Source organism: Salmo trutta, chromosome 12 (genome assembly GCF_901001165.1).
Source record: "Salmo trutta chromosome 12, fSalTru1.1, whole genome shotgun sequence".
NCBI lineage: Eukaryota > Metazoa > Chordata > Actinopteri > Salmoniformes > Salmonidae > Salmo > Salmo trutta.
In genome coordinates, this window is record NC_042968.1 from 33,315,093 (window position 1) to 33,322,760 (window position 7,668).

General features: G+C 40.0%; 1 pseudogene; it reads right to left on the reverse strand.

The window, feature by feature from the left end:
• Positions 1-4,890: 4,890 nt before the first annotated feature.
• Positions 4,891-6,638, reverse strand: LOC115204764 (tripartite motif-containing protein 29-like; annotated as a pseudogene).
• Positions 6,639-7,668: the final 1,030 nt, after the last annotated feature.

The window sequence follows — 7,668 nt, forward strand, 5'->3', positions numbered from 1 at the left end:
AGGAAGAAGCCCACCACCAGTACATCAGATGAGGTGTCTGGCAACAGAGCAGCCAGCCAGAGTGAAGGAGGAGACCTCAGCTCACCCAAGCGCTTCCTCAGTAGCCCCCTCAGCCAGAAAGAAAAGGGATGTAGTCACTGCTGTTCACTCATACTGATATGGATACATCAGAACTGCAGTCAATTCCGTTTCAATTCAGTCAATTCTGGAAGTAAACTGAAATTCCAATTCTAAATGTACTCCTAGAGAGGCATTAAGGAAAATAGGAATTTAAATGATAGTTTACTTCCTGAATTGACTGAATTGAAAAGGAATTGACCCCAACCGAGGCAAACAAACATGAGCATACATTAGTCAGTCATGTGTTTTTATTTACCATTTAGATTGAGTTACATTTATGTAAAAGTAATGATTGTCATGAGAGATTAGAAGCACAGCACATCAAAATGGCCCTGATAGCAAAAGAGCAGGGTTCTTCAACCTTTTCTTGCCCAGGGACCCCTCCCAGGCAAACTGGCAACCCAGGGACTGCCATCATTATGTTAGCGAAACAATTTCACGTCTTGTATTATCATCAGGTGAATGATAATGACAAGGAGAAGTAGTTAACAATTCAGAATGAATTCATTTGGTAGATAGTTTCCCATTATTTTGATCTCCCCACATTATAATCAAAGATACTGGTAACTAACCCAAGATACACCACCGGTGAACAAGCAAGGAGGTGGGCAGAGCCAAGCACGAGCTAGTGCGATCCTATTGGTGTGTTCTAGCAGGTATTTGCATATTACCATTAGGGAAAGCCTACTCTCTGAAGTGTGCATGTGCAATAACTCCATTCGCCACATCACTCCCCCCCAAAAAAGCTAACTTTTAGAAAGGGTCAAGTCTACAAAACATAGTGCACTCTGTTTGCAACAGATTCTAGTTTTGGGAGCAGAAAACATTTGCAGAATGTTGGCCAAGTTGAATCTAGCTCCGTCTCCCACTTCACGCCAGTGGACTTCCTCTCCTCACCATATTTGGTGGTGAGTGGACGTTCTAAATGGATGCTTCAGATTTATAACATCCATTGAAACATCTGTCTCCTACTTCTATCTGTGTTATAATGGAAGAGGAAGTGTAAACTCTAACATAGTCTATTAGCTAGAAAGGTAACTCCAAACACATTTCCACTAAGAGCAGCTATAGCTGGTTAAACAAATGTGTTGGCAAAAATGTATGTTCAAGTCAAGAAAGCTTACCAGCAGCCTTTTCATGGGTGCTTCTACAAAGCCTATGTTAGATACTGCAGTGAGTATTGGCTCCAACGAGTGTAATTTGGTCAATAGTAGGAGTTGAGAAATAAAGTTGAGGAAGTAGATATTCTCTTATTTTCTACTGTAGGTATGCAAGTCAAAATGTGTTTATTCTGTTGTTGCTAGTGATATTCATAAAAACATTGAAATATGTTTCATTTTTTTATCTATATTTTCGCGGACCCCTGGATGAATATCTCGGCCATAGAGTGGTAAAATATCAGCCCTGAATGGAGTAACTGAGTAAAAACCAACTAGCTTTTTGTCACGATTGTCGTCGGCTAAAGTGGACCAAAACACAGCAGGAATATGTGCACTCATCTTCTTTTATTTCGTTAAGAAGGAGAACCAAAAATAAACACGTACGCCAAAAGAACCACACCGACGACTAAACAGTCCTGTAAGGCCATAAGCTATACATGGAACAATCTCCCACAAACACTAAACCAAACACATACCCATATATAGGACTCTCAATCAGAGGCAACGAGAAAACACCTGCCTCCAATTGAGAGTCCAACCCCAATTAACAAAACATAGAAATACAAAAGACTAGACAGAACATAGAAATACACTAACATAGAACAGTACCCAAAAACCCGGAAATAATAAATCAAACACCGTACTAAATAAACTACCACCCCGAACCCCATAAAACAAATATCCTCTGCCACGTCCTGACCAAAATAAAAAACAAATACTCCCTCTACTGGCCAGGACGTGACACTTTTATTAAAAAACAATAATGATCCGGACCAGGAAACACAATCAAAATAATGTTGGCTCGTACTGATCAGGGGTGAGTTTCCCAAAAACCTAAAGATCATGTTTAGCATTAAGATTCATCATTCCTTCATTGCCTACCAATCTTAAAGCTATGTACTGTGTGCTGTAGTCGTGGTCTATTACCTCATCAGTATAAGACATGAAGCCTCTTTTTCCTCTTTACTGTTGTTCCCCTCAGGTGGACTGGGATAGCTTACAAATTTTTACATCTGTGAAAAACACTAAAAGACACAAACCATAAAATATGAAAGATTATCTTGCTGAGCCACCCTGTTGTGGCATCATACCTCACATACACATTTGTAATCTAAGGTGCTTTATATTGCATTTATGTCACACTGTGAACAGAGGTTTGTCCCTCAGGCACAATCACATGACAAATTCTTCCTATCTATGCTACCGAAGAAACAAGAAAGGGAAATGTATTCAAAATGCCTACAGTCCATTCACTTTCAAATCCAATTGGATTTTTCAAATGGATGCATTCTTTGTTATTTCAAAGCTCAATCTGCTCACTATGATAGCACAGAAGGGTATTAAATTACTTTTTAGATTCAGAGTCAGTACCTGATGGATCATTTGCATAAGTTACTTTCATAAGCGCCCAGCAGGTGTCATTTGAATGGTTTAACGTTTGCTCTGAGATTACATTGGAACATCGAAAGGCAGTGCATGATGGGAAACCAACTCTAACAGGTATATTAATACATAATGTTTGTTTAATCTCAGATCGATGTGTAAGATAATACTTTCTATAAATTTTTCAACGTGACTTGTGATTAAAAGTTAAAACCTTTTAAAGGGATCATTTACATTTGTCGAAACTTTTCAGACCTCAAACCTTATCTAAAGAGTGAAGCCCATATGCACGTCATCTATTGTGTAGGTAGATGTACACCAGCAGGCCTTACCATCCCAAATGAATAGTAAAAAATGTATACCATAAATCCAATATTAGGACATGCTTAGCAACTGAGTGTACATTTCCCTTCACCACCAGCAGAGGACAAAATCTGCTTTCCTTAAGTATTTATTTTGTATAATTCCATATAATTTGGTTATATGACTATTATATAAACTTTAAAACATTAGACAAGAAGAACTAAGGGTCTATGTTTTCCTGAAGAAATTCTGCTGTATTAAAACTTTTCTCTTTGTTGACAGTTGTTTGTGACGCAGTTACGCAAGATTATGGTTCTGGCTTTCTGAGATGACATTAAAACTCATTAACCTAATTAGACTCTACATGGCATTGAATTACAGGCTTTGTTGCAAATGGCATCCTATTCCCTATCCCCTATTTGGGACGTACTCACAGTCTTCTTTAATTCCATTACAATGTTTATGAAAGCTTGGCTTATCTCACCCTATGGAAATTAATAACACATGTAATTAAACTTGCCACATGTATCTGTGCTGTAGAAATGGCTTTGAAAATTGGATAACCATATTATCCAAGTCACGCACCTCAATATCTGAGGGCTGTGCAATCCAAGCAAAGCAGTTCTTGTTAAATGAATTAAAAATAAAGAGAGTCGTACACTCTTTGTATAAACTCCCAGTAATGTATTGGGTAAACCACCAACGTTTCAGCATCAGCTTACCTTCTGCAGGGTATTTTCTTATTAAATGCCTTGAAGATGGATACATTTCAACCAGCCCACTCACTCACCCTGGACATGTCAATATTATAGACTTAGTACACTGTGTGTACAAAACGTTAGGAACACCTTCCTAAACCCCTTTTGCCTTCAGAACAGCCTCAATTTGTCGGGGCATGGACTCTACAAGGTGTTGAAAGCGTTCCACAGGGATGCTGTCCCATGTTGACTCCAATGCTTCCCACAGTTGTGTCAAGTTGGCTGGTTGTCCTTTGGGTGGTGGACCATTGTTGATACACACAGAGAACTGTTGAGTGTGAAAAACCCATCAACTCAAACTGGTGAACTGGGACCTACCACCATACCCCATTCAAAGGCCCTTAAATCTTTTGTTTTGACCATTCACACTCTGAATGGCACACATACACTATCCATGTCTACATTTTCTCAAGGCTTAAAAATCCTTATTTAATCTGTCTCCTCCCCTTCATCTACACTGATTGAAGTGGATTTAACAAGTGACATCAATAAGGGATCATATCTTCACCTGAATTCACCTGGTCAGTCTACGTTATGGAAAGGACAGGTGTTCCTAATGCACACGCAGTGTAGATAGACATATATATTTATACTATAAATGTGTGCCTAGTATGCATGAATTCCCACAGAAAGTGAAAAACTGGTTTTATAGAACAGCAAGGATGTAACCATTTGTGAACCTTTTTTTGTTTGTTGTTTAGTTATAAGTGTTCTTTTTAACTTTTTTAAAAAGCAAATCTAGAGAGTGGGACTGATGCTGCAAATTAGCACATTGCTAAAGCTTGATGGTGCAAAGCATCTGACGGTTGATGATTCAATGTGTTAATGTTATATTTTCCTTGTTTCTGTCCCTAAAAAAATACATATCTATAAACTGGGTAGTTTGGGTCCTGGATGCTGATTGGCTGAAACAGCATTCCAGCCGTGTATTTCACTAAGACAAAATACCACGGGTATGACACAAAACTACTTGTTTACTGTTATATTTATGATGGTAACTTATTTATAATAGCAATAAGGCACCTCAGGGGTTTGTGGCATATCGCCAACATACCACTGCTCAGGCCTGTATCCAGGCTCCCCGCTTACAGTTGTGCCAAAAAACAGCCCTTAGGCATGATATATTGGCCAATATACCAAAACTCCTCAAGCCTTATTGCTTGAGTCTAATAGAGCTCCCCAGCTTGTAGTTCTAAAAATGAGTTACCTCTGGGTTGTTCAGTCTTTCCTATGGGGAAAATGAATGTGGAAAGAATAAACGGCAAAAATAAGGTTTGAGTACAGACTTAGGAGATCTTACAGGTTTTTGTCACACCCTGATCTGTTTCACATGTCTTTGTGCTTGTCTCCACCCCCTCCAGGTGTCAACCCATCTTCCCCATTATCCCCTGGGTATTTATACCTGTGTTCTCTGTTTGTCTGTTGCCAGTTTGTTTTGTTTGTGAAACCTACCAGCGTTTGTTCCCCTACTCCTATCTGTTTCTTGCTCCTGTTTCCTAGTCCTTCCCGGTTTTGACCCTTCTGCCTGCCCTAAGCCTGCCTACCTTGCCCCACCTTACTGGATTATTGACCCCTGCCTGCCCTGACCCTGAGACTGCCTCCCGTTCTGGACCCTTTGCCCTTCTCTGGATTACTGACCTCTGCCTGCCTTTGACATGTCGTTTGCCTGCCCCTGTATTAACTTTTTTTTCTTCGACACTGTCTGCATCTGGGTCATACCTGAAACGTTATAGTTTTGTTCTATGAGACAATACTAGTCAGTTAACATGAACTTTTATGAATTTTGAAGCCTTTACGTGCTTTGTGCTTTTTCTGATTACATAAAGGCTTAAATTCCCAAAAAGTGAAGTTAGCTGATGAAGATTATCTCATACAACTAAACCTATAAGATCCCCTAAGTCTGTTTACCACAGACATACAAAACCCCTATATTCATTTTTCCATAGGCTTTGTCCAACGAACCTGGCGGAGTTAGTGCCTACAAAAAGATGCCATTACTATTGCTCTCTATGTAGATGGTCCCAACACTCACCTTCAGAGAGTCCACAGCCTGTCTCAGCTTCTGCATCTCCTTCTTTATCTTCTGGATTCTCTGCAGGGATTTCTGTTGATTTCCCCTCACATGCTTCTGTTTCTCGGTCCTTTCTGTTGTAGCTGAGACTGTTCATCTATCATACACAAATAACAGATACACTGCTGATCGGTGCGACAGTAAACCTCCAGCAGTTTGTCATGATGAGAGCAGATCTTCTCCTGTAGTTGTGTGGAAGCTTCGACCAGGTTGTACTTCTTAAAGGCAGGAGATTGATAATGAGGCTGGAGGTGAATCTCTCAGTAAGAGGCCAGACACACCAGACAGGATTTGACAACTTTGTGTTTTCTTCCAGTGCAGGAATCACACTCCACGTCTCCAGGTTCAGCATAACAGTGTGCAGGATAAGTAGCTTGAAGACCAATAGTTTTCAGTTTATCCACCATTTTAGCAAGCATTTTAGCAAGTGTTTCTGCTCAGAACAGGCCTTGGGACAAAGGTCTGTCGGCACTCTGGGCAGCTGTAGACAGCCTTCAGATCATCCTGATCCCAGCAGCCCTCAATACAGCCCATACAGTAGCTGTGTCCACAGGGAGTAGTCACTGGATCCTTCAGTAGATCCAGGCAGATTGAACAGCTGAAGGAATCCCGATCTTCAAAAAATGACTCTGCCATTTTGAAACGCCACACTAACAAACTGTGCAGCCGAGAAGGAGAGCACTTTTGTTTTCCTTGTTTGTGCTAAGGAATAGTAGTGGCCTCCACATAATTGTTATGTAACTTCCTGCTTCTATGTGTGTGCAATCAGTGCCTACAGGGGGACGTTTGAGTTATCATGCCTCTGTTACACTGCCTTTTCTGCTCTAGCTGAGACTGTTTCATCATGACCCTTATGTTTATCCATCGTACACAGATAACAGATACACTGCTGATCGGTACGACAGTAAACCTCCAGTAGTTTGTCATGATGAGAGCAGATCTACTCCTGTAGACTGGCTGGCTTTGAGTTTTGCCATAGTGCAGAGCAGAGGTCCCAATCCTCCTGGTCAGTATCTTTCATGACTCAAAGGATTCTGTACGTCTTGACCACCAATAGACGGAATACACACACTACTGACCTGCTCTGTGCTACTACAGCACAGCATGGGAAGAGTTATACTGGTGCAAAGTCAATAGACTCAATGCAGGGGTAGGGGGAATTCAGAGACACAGTTCTTTATGTATAGTTCACTGGGGAAATGGGATGGCGGTATAACTATTCAGATACCCTAGAGAGGTGAAAGAGAATGGACCTTAAAACAGGTCCATTCTCGTGGTTACACCTGGCTGTTCTTTAAACCAGAGTTTTTAACTTTCTATTGGGAATTCATTAAAGGCCCAGTGCAGTCAATGTGATATCCTTGTGTTTTAAAAAAAATATTTCCACACCATGAGGCTGGAATAATACTGTGAAATTGTGAACATGATAACAATGCCATTTTAGTGTAAAATCTGTAATTTATTTCAGCCTGTTTTGGCGGGATGGAGTTTTGACCTGCCTGGTGACATCACCAGGTGGTACATTAGTTAATATACCAATAAAAAAAGAGAGATCCAAACCTTTGCCAATAACAGCAAATGTACTGTTTCCCCTCCCCATTCAGACCCCTCCCAGACAGTCCTAGCAAAATTCTTGCTTGAGAAATTGCTTTTTGCAAAGAAGCTATTTTTGTTTATTTTTGACCATTTTAATTCAGAACAATCACAGTTGTTACATAATTGTTACTCAGAAATGATATGATATTGAGGGAAATAACATCTGCATTGGACATTTAAAACTAGGCACATTTTTTTTATAGAATATAAAATAAATATTTATTAAAATTTTTAGAATAACTTTATTTTCCCACAAGTCTCCTGTGTGAAAAAGTAA